Here is a 27,256-nt window from a genome sequence, read left to right on the forward strand (position 1 = left end):
GGAGATGGCGGCGGTGGCCGCGTGGGCCCCCCCCCTCCCCCTCCCCCCCTTGACGAGGGACAGCCCGCGGCATCGGCCGCGTGCGTGCTGCGCCCCTCCCCCACCTTGGATGCGGACTCTGCCGCTGCGGGGGGCGGGGGACGCATGAGCGGCGTCGGCCGCAGGAGGATGGGGGCCCGCGTGCCCCCAGGAGGTTTTGGGTGCGGGCCCATTTCCAACGGAGCCCGCACCGGAGAAATGGCGTGGCGGGCCCATCACCAGCTCCCCAACAACCAGGAATGCGGTGTGCCTGTCTTTCTGGGGTAAGGGTGGGACTGGGTGCATTACGTTTAACTTAATGAGAGACAGGCTGACTAAAATAACACATCATGGTGAAGCCGTGTCACGAGCAACTCCAAAAGGGACAGAAAGATCACAAACACAGCGGCCACTGGTATTGTTTGTCGCTTGCAGCCAGGAAGCATGTCTACATCAGAGAAGAAACGAGGGGAGGTGGGGTTGCATGCACAATTCTAGGCAACCTAGTCGTAAAACACTGGCACCAGAAAATAGCCCCGGATGGAGGGCTCCTGCGCACATTATTAGGTCGATTCTACAGGCCCTGCTTCTGTAGCTCTCCGTAAACCCTCGCCCCGCCATCAGCAGAGGTGCCAGATGAGTACACAACAGCAGCCGTAGGTAGAACTATTGTAGCTCGAAAGCACGGCACCATAGAGCCAGAAAAATGTGAGAATGTGTTTGGAAACGCAGGCGCTGCGTGTGACAGGGATAGAAGCAGCAATACATTTAGGAAGACACCATTAATGTTTTAAGAATACACGATCGTGCACAGAAAGAACATTCAATGATGTTATCTGTTGACAAAGCTGTACATTAATCCGCGAGTGCACATCGCTATTGGGTAAATATATGTATAGAACACGTGGATGCCCGTCCCCCACCACCTTCCGGTTCCATGAGCGCATAAGAAAAATTACAGCAATGCTTTCGAATTTTACCCCAAAAGTAAAAATGGCACACACATGCAGGAATGTTTTCCCATGTGTTGTGACATTCTTACTTTTGGAATGGACGCCCGAAAGATTTCGGACGTGTTTTCAGAGCTGCCTGTCTAGTGCACAGGAAACGGCCAGAGCCCTCTAGCCACAGGCTGTGCGCCAATGTCCTTAGTGCTATCTGAAAAGATTGGGTGCTATGATCCTCGAAGGGGAATTCTGCCTCAAACTGAACAAATATGGCTAAATATATCAGCACGTGTTTCTTGTCGTGCAAATGCTCCACCTTTAACTTAACATGGCGCCACTTAACAGCAGTATCATTGACCATTGGTGTTGAGGGCTGCACTGTTCACGTTTTAGAGTAACTGCATTGGCCATGCATCCTTCTTCTTGCCCACCCAGCCGAAACTAACTTGTGCCCTATGTCATCCCCTCGGCCTCGTCCTTTGCCCAACTTGTCTGAAACAGGCCTTCGCAAGTGGGACCCGGATTTCTTATGAGCTCCTTGTATGATTTGTGATAGCTCGGCGAGTGAAGCCATTGCACCCTTTTTCTGTGTGTAGTCCCAGGTTCCATTGCCGGTGTAATAATAATCCTGGTTCTGTGAATTTAATTGAATATAACCCCCCCTTCCACCACCCAATTATTGTGGTAGGTGGTGAGTGCTGCATTGGAGAAGGGGCAGGGTGTCGTTGACTGAATTGTTAGTGTTCAGAAATGAGTGGTGATTGAAGCGCTAGGTGCGTTAGGGGCGTAGTGAGAGTTGAGTGGAATTATAGATTTGAGGGATCATGATGAGTGATTTGCAGATGACAAAGTTTAGAAGCTATGGCCTCGAGCGACAGAAATCAGGGCATTATATTAGACCTTTGCTGAGCAGAACAGGGTGCATGTGCTTGTGGGAGGAGGCAGCACTGACAATGCGCACAGGAGCCCGACCGCACTTCAGCTGCATGAATGCTGACTCAGCAATGTGGATGGGTTCTCTAAAATGGGCTGAGAGGGGTGGGCACAAGGCACTGTCTCTAACAACCTCGGGGCGTTTGGAGCTCTCTCACCCAGAGATACGTTGGTGAGTGGGTGGTGTCAAAGAAATACTGAAGAGCAGTCTAGATTAATTGCGAAAAGGTGACGCCTTCAAAACAGTAACCTCACTAACTAAATATATACGCCTTATTTCAATATGTCAAATTGTAGGTGGGGGGGGCTTTCAACTAAGGAAATGTATTCTACTTTTTGGTTGTGTGGGACATCATACACCAGTGGTCATGTGATGAATCAACTTCTGGGTCACCAGTGGTCCAGGTTTGAATATCGGGTTCTAAACCATCAACCAGCCCCACACCTCTAGTACACCAGAAGGGATCTGAACAGATTGGAAACACAAATAATTTATACATTTCCTTGTCCAATTTTGGTAATGTGGACGGAACGGCAGGCTTATCTCCGCAAGGTCGTGGATCATTGGTTAGTTGCAACACAGCGAAAATACAATTATTACCTAATGATAAAAGGGACTGTCCAGTCAAGGTTGTATAAAAATATCTACTTTATTATTGTTATAACAGACAGTTCTAGCACACTACAAAATGCAACCCACCCTGTAAAGGAACAGAGGACAGACAGTTTCACGAAGGAAAGGGATGGACTATGGATACTGACAGGAGGGTAGTCAGTAAAACAATCAGTCTTAAGTGTTCAAGGTTATTTGGTTTCAGCACCAAGTGAGCAAGGGGTTGTAAATGTCACTAGGGGCCTTTCTAGAAGGACCAGGGGGACAGAACCAAAATGTACCTTGTGCTTAAGATGATCTTGATGCTCAAAAGCGGCGTGTCGGTCCCAGGATGCTTTGCAGCTCCTGCGACAAAGTTCAAGACAGGAGACAGCTGCAGGTATCAGGCAGCAGGCAGTTCGGCAAGCAGGGCTGGATGGCTACAGGATGGCCTACATGGTGGCTCGGGGTCAAGAATCGTTTCTGTGCTGTTTGGTGTATCTGGATTGCTGGTCAATGCGTCTTGGATGGCTTTAGTGACTGCAGCATGACAACAGTCAGTGGTGCAGCTGGTCGTGATTCGAGTGCTCGACTGCCTCGAAAATATCCTTAAAAGATGGACGCTGGTTGATGCTTGTCGTGGCACTCCTAGTTTCTTCGCATGGCTCGTGTCGTCCTTTAAGGTGCACAGCCCAAAGCTGAGGAGAGTGTTTGCAGGCAACAGCCTTGTCTTTTATTCAGAGACTCTCTAGCACTTCCAACCTAGGAAGCTTGCTGGCAGAACCTAGCAGGGTACGCTGTGTGCTGGATGGCTAGCAGTTCTGGAGCTGCTGGACGGGTCCTCTGAGGTTGGTTTCTCCTCTGTTCCCTGAGGATATGTTTATGGGAGGGATCTTGCTTTACTCTAGGAAATCCTGGCCTTCCTTTACTGGTGGAAGCTGTAAGGCAGACTGTACCTTCAGCAATTGTCCAAATTGTGTCAGGCGGATAGCTCACCTTGAAAGCAAGATGACGTGGTGCAACACAGGTTTGATCCCCGGGTCTGCGCTTAGAAACCTCTGGGTATTAAGCATGTTATAAATAACCAATTACAATGAGTCCTTCTTACTCCTTTCGAAGTCGTGAGATGATCTGCCAAAAGAGGGGCTCAACCCTCTTTTAAAGCCAAATGGGCCCCAGTGATTGGTGCAGGCTACGCCCACCTTAATGAACCAAACCTGGGTCCGCACCAACAATCTTTTGTTATTTGTGACATCATAACCAGAGAGCTTTGCAACATGAACGGTAAGGGCTAACAACATGTACTACTAAGTCCCTCCCATCCTCCTGTCTATTGTGGATCAAAGTGTCTCTCTGGTTAATTGAGCTTTCTGTGACTCCTGATCAAAGTGCAGGTCTCCCTTGAGGTTTGTGGCGAGAACACACGTTCTGTCTCCATCAAATCACATACTTCTTCCCTCTGAAAGGGGGTTCCCTGCAGGGGTTGTCTACTGTAAACCGTTGTCCCAGACATGGCATTCACTGCACTTCATACAGAGCGTGGTAGAAAGCTTAAAGCTAACACATTCCATAACAAAGAGGTGTTGGTGTTTCCTGTCGTTTTTGTTAGTTCTGTGACCAGACCTCTTCATAGGCCTACCTCAATTCATTCTCATTAGTATGTGCTGCCACTAAACAGAACTTTTGACAATAGAGCAGGGCGGAACCATGGAGCCTTTGATATTTAATTGGCCATGGTAGTAGGAACGTGTTGCCATCCCCCTTTCTTAGATGCTTTAATGTCCCCGTTGCTGTCACATTCCAGATAAATGTGACAGGGAGGACTGTGCCTTTAGGCTGTGTCCCCCTGGAGTATACTTGACTACGTGTTTTTTTTGTGTGTGCGGTGAGCATAGGAAAATGTGTGCGGATTAGCCCCACACATTTTCTGAGGTTGATTGCCCATCATTCTACTTCTTACAAAATGTCAAAAAAGCCCAGGCCAGCGCACACTCCCTGTGCAGATGGTCGAATTCCTCACAGGTCATCAAACATTTTTATGCTAAGTCCTCTTGAAGCAAAATATTTACAGGTAGGCCATCAACCTATTCCTGGTCATGAGGTTAGCTGGGACATGGAAAGAGGTGCATGTGCTATGTCGACCAATCTCTTCCCCAGGGGTTCCCTTAAGGGACAGCATGTCAAGAGGCCACCTTCACCCACTCTTATGCATACCACCAAAACGGTTTAGCCTTGAAGAGGGGGCAGGACAAGCTTGGATGTTTTTGAGGGGCATTTTATTGAGGTCAAGATGACACTTTGGGCCTCATCAGGAGTTGGGCGGAGTTGTAGAAATGCAGCAGTAACCCTATTACCACTGCCAATCCCGAGTGTGCAAGAAACTCAGAGCAATCACCTCCAGCTCTGAGCTGAAGGTGAATGTGCTGACCTCCCCCCCATTTTCCACAAAATTACCACAGCACAATTACCGCTGTGGTAATTGTGCCTAAAAATGCTGCATTGAGTTCTTTGGACTTAAAAAAAAAATTGAGACTTACCCAGTAAGAAGTAGCGGCAACGCTAATTGTGTTGGGTGGTATCCCCGCGGATTTACTGCTGGGATACCTCCCACTCGTGATTAGGTCCTTATTTTTTTAGGAGGGTGAACATGCATACCAAGGAGGACAACACCACAAGCATTTAAAAGTATGGGTCTGCGGCAGGAGGAACGAAGAGGGTTCAAGCCACTTCTTTGAACCAATTGTCTCAGATTATTTAATTGCAGGTGGATAGGAAGGATCATATGTTTCAAACGTGACGAGGAAACTAAAAGTTATGCGCACATTGTTCATTATTTAACGTTCAACAGGATTAGATCATGATCCCGGCTCAAACACAAGCGAAGAACACAAAAGTATGCTAGTCAGGTAACACAATGGTGTCCCCTCCAAAAACATCTTTCTTTTTGCAGATACCCTGATTACTGGACAATTATCAACACACTTGTTCTGTGACGAAATTGTACCGTTTCTCCTCATGGTGTATGAAATGGTAGGACGATCCTATAATTTTAGCCAACCGCGCATTGCACCCTGGAACTTGGAGTTCCAAATTAAATTTGACATATAATAAATACTACAAGCTTCAAAATGCAGAAGCCTTCAGCGCTATGTAAAGGCAGACATGAATACTAAAAGTGTGCAGTGGACCTCTGCTGCACCAGTCTGTATGCAGACCTGTCCACACTGGCCTCTTGGTGGCCCCCACACCTAACACCTAGAGGTGAGTCACCAGCCATGGAGATTCACTGGCTTGGGGGGAAGGGATGCAGGCAGTTCCAAGGTGGAGGGGCACCTGGAAAATGGGAGAGTGTGATAAAATGGAGGGCATGCTGGGGCAAAGAGGATAGCAGGAGGCAGAAGGACATTGGCCGAGTACTGGGGCAAGGTGTGAGGGGCTGTCCAGGGTCAAGACTGGATAGTGGGAGGCAGGGAAATGCTTATATGCACAGGTTTGGGGAGTAGTAGCCCTCTTTGTTTGCTGACTTGAACGGTGAAAGGTGTAGATTCCCTGAGTAGTACTGCTGCTGCCTTTCCAGGTAAGTTTTTAAATAACTTACATTTGCTTTTATTTCCCATTTTTCTTACTTATGGCAACTTATTCAAAAGTCTTTTCCATGGTTGGAAATGTGCTGTAGAATGACCAGGGCATATTGCCTCTGTGATGTTTGTGTGTCCCCCCACCCGCCCCAGCCCCTCTTGCCCCCCAGGAAACTCTTTTTACTGTGACCATAAAATGGGCAGAGAGAACGCTACCATTAGTGGAACTCTGCTGCACCAGTCTGTATGTAGACATGCCCACATTGGCCTCTCAGCCCTTGTGGATGTTTCTCCATGCCCCGCTGGGCTCTTTCACACATGCGCGCGTGCTCGCATCCATCCGCCCCCACTGCAGTACATGCCCAGGTTTCTTCCCTCATGTTCCGTATTCAGAGAAAGCTTTGATGTTTAACCTGCTGATGTCAATAAATGAGCACCATACTCTGTTTGTAATGAGCAGCGCTTGGACGCCTGTAGCGCTATGTAACTGCAAATATGAATACTAAATAAAGTGTGCAGTGCGTGCACATGCTCAGTCATGACTTATAGTTAAATAGTGGGGGTAGGGCCACCGAAATAGCAGAGGCATTTTTGTACAGAGGAAAGCAGTAGGGGGAGGTGGCGCTTAGGGCAGTGTCTACACACCTAGGCCATTGTACAGCGGCCCAGGATATAGGTGAGGGGGTGCCTGCACCTTAGATCTTGTTTGATGTGGTCGAGGCTCAGTGCTGCCCGGATGAGCCATCTCCCCCCGCAGTAACATGAGGTGGGCAGGGCAAAGCATGCTGATGTCAGGGAGAAGGGAGCGTGTGCCTGGCATTCCACAAGACCCTCATTCATGGGGGATCTGGGCTGGGCCGGGGGTCTCATCAGGATCGAAAGTCAGAGAGGCAGGGCCCTTTTGTTTGAGGGGCGATTTTCTCACACCCCAGTCTATATTTACACAACATCTGTTTACCTCATTTTGCCATTAATATGCCCGCCGCCATTAAGAAATTACCTGCAAATAAAACGCCTCTTTGGAGAAAGCACATCAGTGTTTGGGCTGCCGTAAGAGGGCACTCTGCACCCCACCCGAATGTGTGACAGCATACTACCGGGAACTCACGGGGTCTCAGTCTCCGACTCTTTAAGCAATTCCCCCATCGCTCTATAGGCTGCTACTTCCTAAAGCGCCTTGAACATTGCCCCCTCAGCACACACACGCTGGCTTGGCATTCGGAAACCACGCCGAGCTCCGTGAGGATCTTGCATTGGGAGAGGTTTCAATCCACTTGGGTATGTCATCAAACTGAAAAAAGAGGAATTGTTTCCATAACCTCTTACTCCACTTACCCCACTTTCCTGATACACGGGCAAATGCCTGCTCTCTGTAGGATTTTCTGACGGGTTTGAAAAAATGACAGGTTAGGCTGTCAGATTTTCCTACCCCGTCACTTTTTCCTACCCCTGGGTGGGTTGCCCAATGCCTACTCTCTGTAGGAGTTTCTGACCGGTAGGAAAAAATGACAGGTCAGGCTGTCAGATTTTCCTACCCCGTCACTTTTTCCTACCCCTGGGTGGGTTGCCCAATGCCTGTTCTCGGTAGGATTTTCTGACGGGTAGGAAAAAATGACAGGTCAGGCTGTCAGATTTTCCTACCCTGTCACTTTTTCGTACCCCTGGGTGGGTTGCCCAATGCCTGCTCTCTGTAGGAGTTTCTGACGGGTAGGAAAAAATGACAGGTCAGGCTGTCAGATTTTCCTACCCTTCAATTTTTCTTACCCCTGGGTGGCTTGCCCAATGCCTGCTGTCGGTAGGATTTTCTGACGGGTAGCAAAAAATGACATTACAATTCCTGTCAGATTTTCCTACCGATAGGATTTTCTGACAGATAGCAAAAAGTGACATTACAGCGGGCGTCCCCAGGACGGGCATTTCAAGCCAGCCCTGGGGACTGCCTACAAATACGGAGGAGTACTGATCTCGAACACTGTAGCAGCTTCCCATCTGGTGCGTTATATGTCGGATTAGGGAACAATGTTTACACAATTTTATTGTCAGCCTGTGGAGGCCAGTGCAACAATAGTTAGCGCCTCACAATGGGTTAACCCGATTGAGTAGCAGGAATAATGGGCCGTGTTTGTTAATCAATGGTTTCTCCATTTCTGGTAGTGGTGTTAGGGAGAATTCTCTGTATAGGCTAATTTCCCAAACCTAGTGAGTCCCCCAGCAGCTTTGCTGGATTTTTGGGGTTTAATTGTTTCTCCTGCTACGAGTGAGACTCTTTTTCTCCCACTCTTAGGCATGATTTACGAATGTCCTTTGACTTTGTAATGTGTTTTATGGGCTATGGGGTCTTTTACTCCATAGGGCTCCATGTGTTTTTGGTAAGTGTGTTACACAGCACCCTCAGTGCAGTAACACAGGGGTGTCATAGTGGCCCCCAAACATGGACTCCATACCCTGGGACTGACTACTGTCTCCCAGGGCATTTAAAGTCACCATTGACTTTACTAGTCTTAAATTGTGAACAGAACCAGTACAAACCATCATATTGTGGACGTACGGGTAGGGGTAATTCGATTGCCCCTGGGTCTGTTTTTCAAAGGGGAACTGCCCAGTTCCCCCTTGTCGAGTTTCTGGCTGGTGGCAGTGGTTACCATGGGAAATATTCCACTGGAATATTTCCTGTGGGATTTTCCCATTCATTTTAAACGCACCACTTTTTTTGGTACAATGTTAAAGATACCGCCGGGTTATTTATTTAATATTTATTCCCGGGTTGGGTCTTTTTGCCAGGACTCGGTTTCAAAATGGCGTTTGTGTTCGCCTCTGTAACTCCAACCCAAGTCGAGCCCTTTGTTCCACTTTTGGCGGGCTTCTGCACCGAAGCCTCCAAAAGTGGTGCCACTGTATCTGGGTCTACAGGATGTGTGGGAGGGGGGAATAGGCACCCTGGACTGAGTTGCCTTGGCAACTCAAGTCGCACTCTTGTGTGATTGGCCCTGTGGTGAGCCGCATGGCTCACCACTTAGCATGTTTGAGTGACAGCTAGGACTGATGAATGGGGGTTTTCTGCATAAAAGCAGGGCTTTGGGGACTGGAACTTCAGAAGTCGCCACAGGACCTAAAGAATCCAAAGAGGGAGCAGCTGAGCCGACCTGCAATGACGACACCACCGGTGGAGCCCTGCTGAACCGAACTCACCACTTCCCAACGACAGAGAAGATCTTCTTCCAGGAGAGTCTTCTTCCTTTGAGCTGGTGGGGTTAACCAGTTTGCCTTTTTCGCCTTCCTGGATCGTCTCGTGGTCAAATCGCCCGCGCCAAGCACCCCGGCGGTCGGATAGCCACGCTTCACCAATACCGCGAATAAAAGGGTAGTACCTTTTAACCGGGAAACTCTGCGGCTGGTTTCTTCCTTGGCAGTGCAACGACCTCCAGCTTTCCTCCACGTCGAGATCTTCTCTTCCCCTAGAAGAAGCACCAACTTGCCCCAGCTGCCAGGAACAACTGCCCCTGCTGGAGCTTTCTCGCCATTTCAGATACTGTGTCCCGCCTGGTCTCCCTGGCAACAGACTGTTCAAGGTGTCCCGTAAATCCTTGACTCTCTATCCTGGGGTGACCTCAGACCCGTTAACATTACCTTTCTGAACTGATCTAACTCTTTTTTGAACTCCTTTTTGAACTAACTACTTCAACTGTGTGATCTTGGGTACATTCCGCCTTGCTCTCTCCAAGAGTGGGCCTGGCCTATGAACTTTTTGCTCTACAGTAGACCCTGCCTTTCTTGACTTGATGTGGTTCTTTAAAAGTGTTGGTATTGTGTGTTTTCCTATTTTCTCCCTTTTCTCTCCCTTTTTAAATCATTATTGGAGTGCCATCTATGGTTATGCGCTCACCTCTGTTTTGCTAAATAAGTATTGTACTAACCTAGATTTGTCAAATAATTAATTAGGGAGGTGTATATATTTCTAGTGACTGTGTTTGAACTTGCTTGACATATTAGTGCCAGTGTATTTTTACAAGTGTGTTTTTAAATAAATAATTATATACTTTTATACCAAAGCTCTGGCCAGTGTTTGCTTGTGCTACTGTATTTTTGTACCTAATGTGTATACTCTACATACTGCCTAACTCTTCTTGAGAGAAGTCCGACTGCTCAGCCACAGCTACCAGGTAAATCTGGGTGGTACAGACTGCTACCAATTGGGTTTACTGCTAACACCTGTAGTCTTAAACTTTTTGCAGTGGTCCCTAAGGGAACTGCACAGGTTTCTGCCTAACAAGTGGCTTCTGGAAAGTACAGTAGATCACACAGATTGGCGTACCTAATACCTGTGCACTGCTAATTGGTACGGAATAAGGAGGTTTGAAAGGTTTTTTTAACGTGCCAGATGCCCGCGTACAGATACGTTGTAGTTTATGTCAGGGTGCGCATTACCTATTTCTGCCATATTTACTGCCCCATTCACACCCACACAGAAGGCGTAGGGCATTATATGGCATTTATAACGCGCCTATACGCAACGTGTGCTTTTTAAGTAAAGGATGGTCATCGCTTGCATTTCCAGCACCCATTAATGACCACCATATTCATAGTAGGGGGTCATTTTATTGGCGTGCCTCCATTAAGCATCATTGGGGATAAACATGTTAGAAAATAGGATGAGCCGCATTTTCGTTTCCAGGCAATTACAACAGGGGTTGGAGGCAAGGGGGAGGGGGGCAGTGTTGTCACCTCAACAAGTTTACATTATTTGGGTATACAATAGATACAATACAATACCATACATAATAATACGTACATAATAATACATTCAATAACAGTGCATACAATAGGGTCTAAAATGTCATGTATTATGTATTTTACTAATGTGGTACCCACACGCACACAATTTACCGTGATTGCACTGTGCTCCTTGTGGTATCTCCACCAAGTGTTTGGCCTGCACGCACTTCTATTCGTGCGGCGCACAGGGTATTGCCAGGGTTAAAAAGGGACGACAAGCGAGGGTGCCGCCATTAGGCGCACAGCAAAGAGGCCAAGCCTGGGATGGGCGATGGTCGGTCCACAGCCAGATACAATGGCTAGTGGCCACGGTGCATGATGTTGCCGCGTTTCTCAATGTTCTAAGGTGTTTTTGTTTTTGAGCTGACCGCTCTCCGTTCACCATAGAACACAGAAACTGGGGAAGCAGGATGAGGGAAGGTAAGGTTAAGGCGGTTTGGTTAAGGCGAGTTGTGTCGCTGACGACGAAAAGACCCAAAAGCAAAATGGAGGAGGCAGCATGGTAACCGCTGCGGGGTCATCGCCTATAACCTGTGACCCTTCCCCTGGGAAAGGGAGGGCAGGGGGCGGAACGGCGCCAAGGGCACCAAAACAACCCAAAAGCCCGCGAAGGGCTAACAAAGGAAGTGGGCGGGGCGAGCGCCTTATAAGCAGCAGGGCCGGTCTGCAGCGACATCTCGCTCCTGCAGTGGGACCCTGCCGACTCGCCGTGTCAGAAGGCTTTCGTGGACGTCGTTTTCTTGCTTCCTGCCTTTGGTTTTGTGGCTGTTGTTCCAGTCATAGATGCCCGTCTGTATCATGAGGTTCCGGAGTTCCAGTTGGGGGCGTTGCGGTTTCAGCATGGAAGGAGCGTCGGTCCAGGGCATGAAGAGAGGCAGGAGGTAATGGCTAGGAGAAAGGGGTTTAGTTTGGGATGCATCCAAGGTTTGGCACTCAGCATCATTCCTCCATCGAGGGAATGGCACAGTGCGAGGTTCGCTGGAAGATTGCAGGGGCTAAGTATGAAATGGGGTTTACATTTCTGTATCGCTGCGCCGCTATATTAATGTGTTGTGGTGCTCACGTACAGCCGCCGTGCAGCACGAGTTGGGCTTTGGCGGTATATGCCAATTGCACTGCCGCAAGCGGTTTTCAGGTAATTATTGTTTACATGTATGTGCTTGGTATCGGCCGATGTGCTACAGGAGCGGGTGTTGTGCCAACAGACAGATGGGCTGGTGGCACTGGAACTATCGCGTGTACATTGTGATAGGCAGGATTGCACAGTAGTGAGGGGGGGTTCGTTGTGAGTATGCTTTATCCCTCTCGGGACGCGGTAGAAAAGCAATGTTTGGTCAGGGTGCCTTCGCCATCTGAGGGAGACCTCGGGGCGGGCCAGCAGAGGGGCCAAAGAATGAAGGAGGCTCGGATAACAATTGAATGGCGCAGTGAGGTGGTTCCAGGAGGGTAATTTGGGCATCGGGTGGTTCCACGGTGCTGGGGCAGGGCTTCGGAATGTCGCAATCGACAGGCAGTTCACAGGCACCGTGTTTGTGACCTTGGAGGGACTAAAGCCGCGGTGTGGGGATCATGTTTCGGGAGTGGAATTGTGCATCGGGTGTTTGCTTTTAAAGGTTGGGAACAGCAGGGTCAATTTCGTGCTTCTCATAATGCCGCCTGTTTTGAATGTTGGGGATTAGCTCGGGTTAGCTCGATTGGGCCACTTGGAAGCGGCGGGAAGGCTGAGTAATGTAAAGGGCGAGCTGGATGTGTTTCGCTTACTATGGTTGGATGCGGCCCAGGAACAGTCGACCACTAAATATGTGTGGGAAAGCAGGCAGATTAGACATGTCTAGGAAAACACATGCGCAATAGTGCTAACTCGGGAAAAGTAAATGTGAAAAGCATGTGCGTTCTTGGATAATAGAGGTTAATGGACCAGCATTCCCTGGTGGCCATTATGTTTATATTCCCAACCTATCTAGCGGACCCAGTGCAAATACATATATGTTGAATTCCACCTGGGACGTGCACCTGGTTTTGACTCAGACAGGGCAGTGAATTGTGGGACTGGTAGTTTCAATTTCCGCATTTGTGCGTATGCTGCACTGTGCGTTGAAGGGATTTTAAGAGTAGGGAGAACCCCTTTTGCTGTGTTTAAGCTCCCTCTGTGGCATTGCCGCTACTGTCCCCTTGTGCTGGAGCCAGACCTATGGCTGTGGATAACGTGCAGTCAAACTCCCAGTGATGCTGTGGCCACAATCCTTCTTACATAGAAAAAAAGATCTGTTTTAGAAGCTTATAAATCCTCCGTGGGCCCTGATTTGCTGCTTACTTCCCTCCCGGTTCTCTACATTTAGGGTGCGTGGGAATACAAAGGAATAAAAAGGAGGCCGTTTTTATCTTGCTCCTGCCAAAAGTATTAGAACATTTCGTTTCCAGTGTCCATTTTCATCTTTTTACATGATATAGATCAGATGCATGAATGAGTTTACGGCCTGACCGCGCTTGAATAAACCGATCGTGGCTTCATCCGGGGGCATGTAGTTCCGTTCAAGGAGGGAACGGTTGGCATCCCGAATTATTCCTACGTTGTCGAGGGAAGGGGTTGCTTAAGGGTATTCGACAATCTGGTGGCGAGCTGCAGGGTCACGGGTTAAGCACCATATGGGAATATGTGCGGGGTTAGGAATTGGTAGTAGTATCTGAGGTCGGGGAAGTAAGGCCAGTTATTACCGCAATGTTTTACCACTATTTGAATGCGGGTTGCGCTTGTGGGATGGCCAGCATGTGAGGTAGCTGGAGGCGCCGGACACTCGAGGGGTCATCATAGCTCTCAACCTTTGTTTGCAGCAAGATGGGTGAAAACACCCGATGTTCTTTTTGGCGGGTGAGAGGCCTCTAGAGGTGAAGGGGCATATGAGGGAATTGGCGGGTGGTCCAACTGCTTTCAAAGCGGAGTTGAGAGCTAGGGGTCATGTTGGTAGTGCGAATAGGTTTATCAGATACGGGGTGAGTATTAAAGGACCGGCATTCGACTCATGCGATCCCCATAAAGTGCGCTTTTGGCGGTATGGTCATATTCAGGGTTTCACCGGTGTAGTATGGGGATGGACTAAACAGGTTTGTAGGCATATATGGTAGTGAATGGGTCAGGATTGGCTAGAGATAGGATGGGTGCAGGGGCCCCCGAGATATGCTCGCCTTATTAAGTTATGAGGAAGAGGAAAAGCCGGGGGCTAGGCGCGCCTCTGGCCCGCGAACAGAAGGGGTTTTCGTAGGTAAGGCCTGCCATGTATCAGTGCATTCGGCCTTATTTTCACCGCAAAGGCGTGGATCGCTGGTTAAGAGGGTTTACGGCCATGTCGTGCGGGTAAGGTACTATGGGAACATGATTGAGTAGGATTATGGGTGTCTCGGCACGTTGCATCCCGTTAATGCAGGCCATTACTGGGATAGCCACAGCAAATACTTGATGGCACCGCAAGGTAGGCTGCACGGGGCAGCTACAATGCATTTACGGGCGGGTGCAGGTGGAGAGGCACTCGCTAAGTAGGGAAGGTCCATAGCTTGCCTCAAAGGCATGGGGGTGACTGGCTTAGGTAAAGCAATAGGTAACTTGACATTGGTGGGCTCATACAAGCAGGCGTTGCTTAAGACAAGTTGCGGATAGGAGGGCGCATCCCCATTGCAGGGCAAGGACAGCATAAGGCGAGCCTGGGTAGGATGGCTCAGGGTCAATGCGTCCGCGTTGTTGGAGAGTCGGCACAGACAACACAGGTCCAGGTACTGCACCCGCAATTAGGACCTACGGAATCTGTCTCCTGCCCATAGGCAACACTAGCCCCGGTAGGTTTGCGGGGTCGGACAGGGACATACAATTATCGTGGCACCATTATGTCGGGCACCAAAGGGTAAGGTGACCCATCGTTGCAGATGACAATCATTTCCTTTTGGGACGTTGTATAAAGAGAATCCAATGGGTGGGTAAGATGAAACGTCATGCAAAGGTGCAAGGTAAAGAATATGTGTTAAGCAACAATAGTCCAACCTTACCCCCCACCCCTTTTTCCCCACAGTAGCAGTTTGCAGTGGGAGGGGCATTGCCCAACAAGACAGGCTGGGCACCTGTCTGAGCGACAGTTAAAGGTGTGCATTTTAACCTCCAAGAACCAATACAAATGTTTTCCCCGAATCTCGCAGTATCAAAAAGGGACTTTCACCTTCGCTTAATTGTAATTTTATCATGTTCCATAGTGCGGTGGTGAAGTGTCTGGCCGACAAACCTAACAACTACGGCTCGAGACCCAAGGTCAGCTTAAATGCATGAATTCAAAGAAGATAGTCAATGCGTTTCAATTATTTGGAGGAGGGGGGGGGAATCAAGCCTTTAATTGCGGCCTCTCCAGCCAGGGACGAGTTGCATACGGCTAGTAAATTCTGCCAAGGTGGCTAAATGTTCAGGCATGGAAAAACAGAGTGGCGCGGGACACAGTGGTGGTAACATATCAGGACAAGCTCTGGTAGTGGGGTGTCTGGAGATAAGTCGGGGGGACATGTGGCAGGCGTCCCAAGCAACAAGGTGATGTAAGCAGGGTGCATTGGGAAAGTAACAAGCTATGGCGTAAGGTGGTAAGCAAGGCAGCAGGGGGCAGTGTTGGCATGGTAGGTTTCCGGGGTTGGAATGTGGTTTGAATGTGGTTTATCAGGTCAGCAAGCCCAACGCTGCTGTTCATTCTGCTAAAGGAACAGGAAGAGGGAAGGGCCGAGCCTTCCAGGTCAGGAGCTGCACTTCCCCAGCCCAAAATTCCTGCAAGGGCAAGCAATCCAGTAAGGAGTAGGGGTCGGGGGAACTAGGCCCACACGACAAGGAGTTTGTAAAAAGGGAGCCTTCCTTTAAGGGAAAGAAAGGGATGGGAGTGAGAGAATGAGCAATAATGGCAAAGGTGGTTTGGAAAATCTAGCAAAACGAATACTGCTCAACCTCACCCGGCAGGAACGGCGCCCTCCCAGCATGGTAACTCCTGCAAGGGCAGGCAGAGCAAAGAGGAGTAGGTTGGGGAGTGGTTGCCGAAGGAAAATGGTAAGGAACCTATAGCGGGTGCGCTATGAGGGACAAGTTGGTAAGGTGGCAAGGGCAGAAGTGGCCCGGTGCAGGCACCCCCTGGTTAAGGTGGAGCAAGATGGAAAGGTGGCAGAAGTGTCCCGGAGCAGGCCCGCCCTGGTTAAGGAACAGGAGGGAAAGGGGATAGATGAAAAAGTGTCCCTGAAAAGGCACGCCCTGGTAAGGCGGAGCAAGAGGGAAGGGTGGCAGGGGCGGAAGTACGTCAGACATGGCCTTAGCATCTTAAATTCCACTGAAGACTCTCTAAAAGATGGGTTCATCGGTTGCCAATGGAAAGGAGGTCTGGGGGTTTTAAGAGGTATAGCAGGCCGGAATGAATGTAAAAGTGATATGCCATCCTTTTTCTCCTCACCAGCAGCAACCCAGAAGAAAAAGAGATCGGTCTGGGTGGGGTGCCAGGGATGAAATAGGCACAGATGCAGGGGAGGTGCGCAGATTGCCAGGGAAAACAGCAAAAACCGGAGGTAGGGGTCATGCACTTGGGTGGTACCGACCTGACAAACCTGGGAAAGGGGGTCTGAGGTGGGAAATGAGGGGCGCTCTACAGGAATCGTCAGGCCAACTAGGGAAACAGAAATCATTTGGTCAGAGATAATCCCAAGGTCAGAATGGAGGGGCCCCGATAATCACGCAGCTGTGTAGAGGTCCAGAAGAAAGCTAAACGGGCAATGGCAAAATTTTGCAGGGGCAGAGGCTTCCATCAAATCAGGCATGGCCGGAGGTTATTGGAAGGGCACAAGGGAGGGGGGCCGAGAACCATTCAGCAGTAGAGAAATCAAGGAGGGAGCTGAATGGGGCCATTGCAAAATTCTGCAGGGGCAGAGGTTTCCATCAAATCAGGCATGGCTTGATCGACGGGAAGACGCCCGAGTACTTCCTAAAAGATGGGGTGCACCTGTCCACAAATGGAATGGAGCTCTTTTTCTGGAACATTGCACCAAACTACTGGAGTGATGAGAAGGAGACAGGAAGGAAGGGAGCCACAGTGGGCGAGAACCCACTTAGTGGCGTGGCGGTGTTTGGACAACCAAGCACAAATGATAGACTCCGGACGAGCCAGAAGGAAACCGGAATGGGTCTTCGCTCCTCTGGACCAACGCCTCTTGGGGGCCTAAACGGCGGAGGCGTCTGGTGGTAACGAATAAGGCTCAGCTTCCCCCCAAAACAAACGGCGCTCTCCCCACCCACGGACACCTGCACGGGCAGGGTAGGCTCAGGTAAAAAGGGTTGGGGGAGTTGGGGGCCTACTATACAAAAGTATAGGGGGGAGCAAGGGAAATCCGGCACGGAGCAAGCGCCACACTTGCAGACTGAAGTTCACAAATGTGTACAATAATTCTGTTGTCATGAAAATAAAACTGCGGCCAAGTTTGCCATTTGAAATACTGTGTCATGCCAATTGATTGATGGTGGAAAGTAGCAAAGCGCAGCGGGGTGCATGCGCAAAGGAATAATTGGCAAAAAAGGCAAATGGACAAATGCAGTGGTTATGTCGCTGACGACGAAAAGACCCAAAAGCAAAATGGAGGAGGCAGCATGGTAACCGCTGCGGGGTCATCGCCTATAACCTGTGACCCTTCCCCTGGGAAAGGGAGGGCAGGGGGCGGAACGGCGCCAAGGGCACCAAAACAACCCAAAAGCCCGCGAAGGGCTAACAAAGGAAGTGGGCGGGGCGAGCGCCTTATAAGCAGCAGGGCCGGTCTGCAGCGACATCTCGCTCCTGCAGTGGGACCCTGCCGACTCGCCGTGTCAGAAGGCTTTCGTTTTCCACCCACCCACCCACGAAAGGGCAGGGAAGGAGGGTGACACCTGGACGTCGCTGTCGCAGGACGGTCAGGCTATATGGGACAGTGTTGGCGGGGTTTGGACAACCAAGCACAAATGATAGACTCCGGACGAGCCAGAAGGAAACCGGAATGGGTCTTCGCTCTTCTGGACCAACGCCTCTTGGGGGCCTAAACAGCGGAGGCGTCTGGTGGTAACGAATAAGGCTCAGCTTCCCCCCAAAACAAACGGCGCTCTCCCCACCCACGGACACCTGCACGGGCAGGGTAGGCTCAGGTAAAAAGGGTTGGGGGAGTTGGGGGCCTACTATACAAAAGTATAGGGGGGAGCAAGGGAAATCCGGCACGGAGCAAGCGCCACACTTGCAGACTGAAGTTCACAAATGTGTACAATAATTCTGTTGTCATGAAAATAAAACTGCGGCCAAGTTTGCCATTTGAAATACTGTGTCATGCCAATTGATTGATGGTGGAAAGTAGCAAAGCGCAGCGGGGTGCATGCGCAAAGGAATAATTGGCAAAAAAGGCAAATGGACAAATGCAGTGGTTACGGGTTTCACGCGCATCGGTGCATTTGTAAAAGCGCCCTAATCCAATTTAGAGGAATGCATTTTCGAAAATTCAGCTTGGGGAAGTGAATGATCGATACTGTGCCACAAGTTGTATTACAAACGGCAGGCTTTACCTGGGGCGGTATTGTCCTCACCATTGCTACAATACAGCGACCTCACTGTGAATTCCTCCAGAAGCCCTACGTCGTTTTGCGTTTTTTAACTGTTTTTGCTGTTTTCCTGCACGGTTTAACGAAGTTTCGTGCCAGTGGGCTGCAAGGTCCTTTGAATGGGCGTATTTATGTGATGGCCATACGTCGTCATATGCACTGCAAATGTATCTGGGTTGATTGTTGTCCTACCTACCACGGTTGAAGGTTGGAGGGGGAGAGGGGACAGGGTGCAGGTTACTAGTCACGGAGGGCGCAGAGGGCATCCGGGGACTGGCGCTGGGCCGCATGGTGGATTTAATTGTACAGATTGTTTTTTGCACACAGCCGGAGATACGGGGTTAGCATTAGGCGGCACGCAGGATGTATGGCTCAGGACATGCTCAATTGTATATATAAATGCGCTTAATATCTTGGGTGTGCTAGGGCTCCAAGACAGACACAATTTTTATAAATTACATATGGAAGTGGATGTATTTAAGGAGGTTAAACAAGATGGCGTGGGTTATGCCGTGGTACTACTACTGCCCCATGCCCGCAGACAGAGGGTAGTAATATTAGGCCGGGCCGCACTCCACCTGGTACTGCTTTACAGCACATACAGTAGGCTACCTATGTGATGAGTAGGCTATGTTACATTAGGCGACTGAAGGAAAACTAAATCGGCATGAAATGGAAGGGCAACATGGCATGGTAAAGGTTCTGTGGGTTTTTCACACGGGGAGATGAGAGTTGGCCGCCATCATTTTTTGCTCACTATGGGCCTCATTACACGGTAGGCGGTAACCATGGCGCTATTAGCGCCATGGTTGCCGCCGGTATTTTACCGTGTCCGCCTTGGTGGATGGCGGAATTACCGCCCTACTCCAAGGTGAGCGGGGGCGGTAATTCCCCATTCACCAAGGCCCTTCCCCATTCCCATTTTTGCCCCCATAGGGCATAATGGGAATGGGGAAGGCGCTAATTACGGTACTACAAATTGCGGTACCGTAAAACCAGCCGTTAAAGTCGGGTCCCGCAAAGGGAACTCGTAGTAAGGCGGTATGGGTTAACGATCACCGGTAGCATTACCGGTGACCGTTAACCCTTACCGCCTTCCGTGTAATGAGGCCCTATAACTTTCCCATAGGGGCCCGGATCAGGATGACTTTATACTTTGAAAATGCAAGGGAGCCAGCGGGAATTAAGACTGGATCAGGACAGCAGGTTGCATGCGCAGTAAGTGGGGCTGTGGTTGTGTTGGAGTAAATAAGCATGGGGGCACCGGCTGTTTGGATCAGGTTGGGTGGCCTGGGCAGCGCATGCATAGCGAAGGTTGGAAATATCCCAAAAAGCATGGGTTTGTATGTATTATAGTGGGTGCATCCGTGCACTTCGGATGGCGGTCCGTGCGGCTGAGTTGTGTTTGCACTTTCACAAAGGTTGATGCATTCATTAGTGGAGTGGTTTAAACAGTGGTATCTTCTGAGGTTGTAGCAGGATTTCATGTGCAATGTGGTGGAAAAAGGGCAACATTTTATGGGTTTATATGCGTTCAATTGTTCACAGAATAAAGAAAGGCCAATATAGTCCGGGGGGGTAAGCATTTGGCAAGCACAAGTACTTTAAGCTGAACGGCCTGAGTGTTTGGGGTTCATCTGGGCATGCGGCCTTGACTGGCTCCTCAGGTGTGCATGCCAGTACTAGTGTGGGTTGTAAGGGAGGAAACAAGCCAGCAGTATTTATAACACTCCTATGCACAAGTGTTTCAGTGCTTTTCAGTAAGGGGGGGCTTAAAAAAGAATTTGCTACACAGGGACATGAGCCGCAGTTCACTTTGCGGGCCTCCACTCTGGCTAACAAGTGAATTTATTGAGTTTTAATTTACTGTTTCAGGTGTTGTAATTATCTTGGGGTTTAGTTTGGTGCACCTCCGTGTGCGTCACGCAATGTTTTCAGAAGTTGTAAGGGCCTGGCGCAATGTGGTTTATACTTGGACGAAGTGTTTTTCAACATATGGGAATAACATTTTTTAATTTTGTACCAAAAACAGGTTTATAGGCCAGCTGGAAAGGACCACTTAGTGGGACAGCGCTCACGCATCAGTAAGGTATTTTTTGTGATTGAAATACATGCAGAGATAAACAGCAGCACAAAAGGTTTGCTTACAGGAACAGGTGCAGGTGTTTTGAGAGGGGAAGCAGGGGGGCAGAACCAAGGAGGTGGGGGATTAAGTTGTGATTAATAACTTTATCCCAGGTTGCGTAGTGCATAAAGCAGTAAGGGGCAGGAAATAATCGGGTTAATATGCTGGAAGGGAAGAAGCAAATGTATGGTAATTAATTTGTTCTTAATTTGTCATCCAGCTCTAGGTTTGCATAGCAATGTCTCAGATAGGGTCACCGGACATGTTCTCAGGGTTGGAGATAGTTTTGGACACATCGGCTGATGAATTCGAGAAAGCCAGGTTGTTCGCACCATTCCAGGAACAAATGCCGACCAGAGGGAAGGACTGGGCAGTGGAAATACTGAGCGAAGGACAAGCGCTGCTACCCAATCAGCAAACCGTGGTAGCAAACGTGCGTGCAGTTTGAGACATCCCCCTACTGGGTGATGTACCTCTAGCCAATGGCCCAACTCCTAGGAGGGCTTACAGGACCAAGCAGGGTGAGGTGGCAGTTTTGGCACTGGTAAGTGCGCTGGTGGGATCAGGGTTGGGGGGCCAAAGTACACCAACCCAAAAGAAATGGGCGGTTGGGAAGTGCAGGGCGAGACAGCCCGTGGTCACCCCTCTACAACCACCATCAGGATCAGTGTCCTGCAATGGAGGACTCACACCAACGGGTGCCTTACCTCCCCGACAGGTAATGTAAGGGCAGTGGATAAGGGTAGTGTTGCGTCTGGGTCTGATGTTTTCGAGCAGTTGGGGGGGATTATGAGGGGTAGCACGGGGAGTAGCCCGACACTAACGGTAGGTGCAGTCGTCCCAGAGCCCTCAACAACCACACCCACACCGGTGGCCGCCCAGCAACCAGTTGGGACAGCAAGTGCGCCTAAAACTGTTACTTCGGCCATTAGGGAAGGGGTGTGCACAGTCCGGCGGGTTGTAAACGCACCCTTATTAACTTCCACATGTGGGATGGCACGGCACATGCAGAAGGATTTTAAAGGAAGAATCTGGGAAAGGGAGCAAGGTCGCACAAGGTGCAGTCTTGAGACCAAAAGTGCAGGTCCAGATCTTAACATTAGCGGGGACGAGGACAGAAAGAGGGGTGAGAGGGTAAGACCAGAGAAGAACATACAGAATTGAGAATTGGTGTTTGATTTTTTGGCAGCAGTCTGGTTGGAGAAATTCCCAAAAGATGGTCAGGCTTTAATGACATTTAAGAAGGGAACCACGACAGAGTACGAAAAATATGGGACTACGTGCTGGATAGACTACGATAGAGCTTTTAGAAGGAGGATGGCCCGGGAACCGAACATGAGGTGGGATGACAAGGATGAAGATGCATGGACTAAGTTTATGGGAGGTAAGGATAGGACCAGCCTGCCTAATGATGTAGGGAGCAAGGGAGCAAGGTGGCCATGGGTCAATAAGGAGGACCGAAAGAAAGAGTGGCAGCCATTTCAGCCACCCCCTCCAAGACAGGGAGGGGAGGACCAGGATAACTGGGTATCCATGCAAGGAAATTGGAGACAAGACGGGAGGGACCAAGCAAACAGGGAATTGAGGGAGGTGAAAAATGTAGGTTATTTAATAAAGGGTCATGCACCTGGGGAAGCAAGTGCCGTTTCCCTCATCAATGTTTTACATGTAGAGGCCTCCACCCAGTCATTTCCTGCTCCAAAACCGAGGGTTGACTCAGGGCTGAAGGAGGACAAAAAGGGGGGCAATGAGGTGGCTTCGTTTATGGGGCCACACCCGGTGGACAGAGGGGTGCCCCTTGAATTTCTGCAGGAATGCCCGAGTGCTGGGGATAGGCAATTACTGTGGGGAGGGCTCTCTCAGGGATTCAAGATTACTTGTGAAGGTCCCTTGACTTGAAGGATGGCGAGAAATCGCCCGTTGGCACTACAACACCAAATAAGTGTGATGGTAAGTGGTTGGAGCATGGGGGCATTGGGGCTAGCGGGGGCCACCCCCAAAGAGTGGCAGAGTTAGGGGCAGTCCTAGCCGGGGAGGAGTATGCCACGGCTTGAACTGTGGGTGGTTTCCCGATGGCCGTACCCGAGCCAAAGTCGGAATGACAGGCATTGGATCCCTATGGACACTGGAGACTCATCACCTTCATGTGCAGTGGCCCGAGGGAGAAGCACTCTGTGCACCAATCTGGCGTGGATGTCCGGTGCCTTGCGACATGCATGGAGGCAGCAAGGGGACACCGGAACAGTCAGAAGTTTTGCCCCACTTTTTGGGGGCTAGGCGTTTTGTGGTATAGATGGTCATGAATCTTGGTGCTTTAGGGCTGGGACTGCCCCCTTTGTATTGTATGCTCCAATAAACGGTGATCAAGTGCCATTTCCCTCATCAATGTTTTACATGTAGAGGCAGCCACCCACTCATTTCCTGCTCCAAAACTGAGGGGTGACTCAGGGCTGAAGGAGGACAAAAAGGGGAGCAATGAGGTGGCTTCATTTATGGGGCCACACCCGGTGGACAGAGGGGTGCCCCTTGAATTTCTGCAGGAATGCCCGAGTGCTGGGGATAGGCAATTACTGTGGGGAGGGCTCTCTCAGGGATTCAAGATTACTTGTGAAGGTCCCTTGACTTGAAGGATGGCGAGAAATCGCCCATTGGCACTACAACACCAAATAAGTGTGATGGTAAGTGGTTGGAGCATGGGGGCATTGGGGTTAGCGGGGGCCACCCCCAAAGAGTGGCAGAGTTAGGGGCAGTCCTAGCCGGGGAGGAGTATGCCACGGCTTGAACCGTGGGCGGTTTCCCGATGGCCGTACCCGAGCCAAAGTCGGAATGACAGGCATTGGATCCCTATGGACACTGGAGACTCCTCACCTTCATGTGCAGTGGCCCGAGGGAGAAGCACTCTGTGCACCAATCAGGCGCAGATGTCCGGTGCCTTGCGACATGCATGGAGGCAGCAAGGGGACACCGGAACAGTCAGAAGTTTTGCCCCACTTTTTGGGGGCTAGGCGTTTTGTGGTATAGATGGTCATGAATCATGGTGCTGTAGGGCTGGGACTGCCCCCTTTGTATTGTATGCTCCAATAAACTGTGATCTGTGTTTCCAAAAATGTAAACTGTTGTCTGAGTATTATTCACCGACTGCTCAGGTTTTGGTTACCAAGGTATGTCATCCTCGCACGACTGGGGGGGCGCCAATGGGGGCTGACACTGCTAAGGGGATGTTCCAGACCCCCAGGGGGCGCTCGAGAGACGTCCCACATAGTGTGGGCGCCCCTCTGGCAGCCCCCCTCCCCTTGTGGCCAGGCAGGTCACTTCCCCTTCAGCCACGTCACAAGGAGGGGGCGGGTGTCCCCAGGGCGGGCATTTCAAGCTAGCCCTGGGGACTGCCTACAAATACGGAGGAGGACTAAAGCCAGGCTCTTTCAGTCCTCCTCCGTCAAATTACCCACCCACCCACCCACCCAATGGTAGGTTGGGGAGCACAGTGTGGTTGAACTAGGGTGTGAGTATCTAGGTAGGAAAAGACAGTGAGGGTGGAATATAGGTTGAACGGAGGATCAAGGTGTAAGTGGCAATGTTGTAAATAGGTTCAAGGGTTGGCTTGCTTTGTCGGGCAGTAATTGATCAATTTTTAACCAGAGAGCGATGTTTCAATGGGGGTAAAGAAAAAGGGTTTCAAATGATTGCTTACTTAAATTTGTATTAATTTTACATTTTCAGAAGAGATCAAGGGTAAGTAAGAGTGAAAGAAAGTGGGTCAAATTGCTAGCTTCATGCTGTACAAATTTCAGTTCTTCAGCAGAGAGTAGGGTGTGAATAGGGAAAAGATTTAAAAGTATTTGCGGTCTTCAATTTGTATTGATTCTTCGTTTTCAGCAGACATCAAGGTGTAAGTACGTGCACAGGACACTGTTTTAAGCTTCGGGTTTCATGGGATATAGTTGTTCCAATTTGTAGCATAGACAGGGGTGTGCGTCGCGGAAAAGGTTTAAAAATGCTTGCATGTTTCAATTTGTATTAATTTTTACGTTTTCAGCAGAGATCGAGGTGTAAGTGGGTGTGAAAGGAATCGTGTGAAATTCCTGGCTTCAATTTTTGTACTAATTGTTCCATTTCTGTCACAGGCGGAGTTAGGGGCAGTCCTAGCCGGGGAGGAGTATGCCGCGGCTTGAACCATGGGCAGTTTCCCGATGGCCGTACCCGAGCCAAAGTCAGAATGACAGGCATTGGATCCCTATGGACACTGGAGACTCCTCACCTTCATGTGCAGTGGCCCGAGGGAGAAGCACTCTGTGCACCAATCTAGCGCGTATGTCCGGTGCCTTGCGACATGCATGGAGGCGGCAAGGATACACCGGAACAGTCAGAAGTATTGCACCACTTTTTGGGGGCTAGGCGTTTTGTGGTATAGATGGTCATGAACCATGGTGCTTTAGGGCTGGGACTGCCCCCTTTGTATTGTATGCTCCAATAAACTGTGATCTATGTTTCCAAAAATGTAAAATGTTGTCTAAGTATTATTCGCTGACTGCTCAGGTTTTGGTTACCAAGGTATGTTATCCTCGCACGACAGGAGTGAGGGCGCCAATGGGGGCTGACGCCGCTAAGTACAGAGAGGCAAAGAAAGTGTCCTGCATGTTTTACTTGCTTAACCTGTATACCTAATTAGTATAGAGAGGCACAAAGAGTGGCCTGCATGTTTTTGATTACCCTGTGCACTGAATTGGAGCAGAGAATTAGGATGAAGAGTTTTTCGCAACCTAGATTCAGGTTTTAACCTGTCAATTGAATTATGCCTGAGCATTGAATTATGAACTGGTTTTTGAAGTAGTGGTTTGTTTACTCCATATGGTTAGCTGAATTTCAAACAATTAGCAACACAGCACAGACTATTTGGCACACTTAATCAAATTATCTACAACACGCAGAAATGTAAAATGAATTACAAAAAATGAACAGCACAATTTCAAATGGTTATTTGAAGATTTTGAAAGTGAATGCATATTTGATTTTTAGTAAAGAATATTTTTTAAAAGGTTGAGATCTTTGCTGAAGAAATCCCATTATTTTGGATGCATTGTTTAACTGTGATGGCAGAGGAACACATGCAAACTATTTTTAGTAAAGACTTAAAAAATAAACTATTTGTTATCTTTAGAGATTTTCAGAAAAAAAGTGGATGACGTCAAATAAATATTATTTTTCATTAAACAAATGTGCAAATTCAAAAATATTAATAAGCAGGCTTATTTAAACCCGCGCCCCCATTCACTCAGAAAAAAGTGCTTAGATGCATGTCATAATTAAGAGAAAGTAACTAGAACATCACAATGAAATCACGGACTCACACATTTTTCTATTTTTTTGACAGATGGATAGCAAACATTTACATTCGATCTTTTATGGTCCTTTCAATGAGCAAAGCTCGCAGACGAGTCAGATAGGATGAATGATGGAATAGAAGAAAACCCTGGTAAACAAGAATTTCTGTAATCTTTGCTCTGAGGAAAGTTCCTATCCTTGCTGCAAGGAGTCAGAAATCACCAGGGTAAGAATATATGTCAATGAGCTAGATTAGGATTATGACCAGTGCAAGTCAAGAGTGCAAAACATAATTCTGTAAATTACTGATACTGATGAGAAAGACAATGACGAGAGGCAAAGACAAATCTTCTCCACCTATGTACAGTGTTTTTCAATACAACCTATAAGATCTGAGTGTGACAAAAATCGGCCTGTGGCAATTAAACCATCAATGCCACACCTCCCTGATGGTCAGATGATCATAGAAGTGCACATTTAAGCACACTGCAAACATCGAACAAATGGTATTCTTTTAATCAGTACAAAGATCAACATCATGTCATCACCTCTACTCTATGCAAGAAAACTGTATGGAGGAGGAAGCCAGGGACAAACTTAGTAGCACAGCTTTGAAGTCCAATATGATGCAGCATCATGCACACAAGTGGGAGGAACTCACAAGTCCTGAACCGCAGCCCTCCCATCAGCAGATAACCACCATACCACCCCCTTCAGCTCCTGTCACTCCCAAAGGCATTGGTGCTGTACCGACATTGTTCCAGCCATAACACCACAGCTGATACCCCTTTATACAAGGTCAGTATGCTTGACCTTTTGTGGTGCTCCCTGCTACACCAGCAAAATGACAATTTGTAAGGTTCTAAAGATTACGCAATGTCCTCCAGTATGAGAATTTTTCAGAATTATAAAACAGGAGAACTGGGAATTTCTTTTAGGCCTCCCAGCTATGAAATATCTATTGATGCAAATAATTCACATAATCTCCCTAATGCACCTAGTCAGGATTAGTATGAGATGAAATCCCTCCTCAAGCACACTGGCGTATTCTAAATGCTTGTACAAATGCCAGGGTTCCACTCCCGATGAATGCTCTGGATATTTGCCCTTTAGGAACTGAAAAATGTTGAAATTAGACTGTTTAATGATAATACAGTGATTAACTGATGCAAATAACCACAGAGTGGTATGCAGGAGAATATACTGTTTAATGAGAATACAGTGTTCAAATCAATGTAAACAACCACAGAGTGTTATGTGAAAAAAAACCTTTGGAAATGTGTTTAACTGATGAACAATCAATCCAGATATTTGGTGTTTTATGTGATTTTAGTGAATTAACTGTACAATGAATAATGC

The sequence above is a fragment of the Ambystoma mexicanum genome, chromosome 4q (assembly GCF_040938575.1).
Source record: "Ambystoma mexicanum isolate Mex_15411 chromosome 4q, UKY_AmexF1_1, whole genome shotgun sequence".
In the NCBI taxonomy this organism is placed as follows: domain Eukaryota; kingdom Metazoa; phylum Chordata; class Amphibia; order Caudata; family Ambystomatidae; genus Ambystoma; species Ambystoma mexicanum.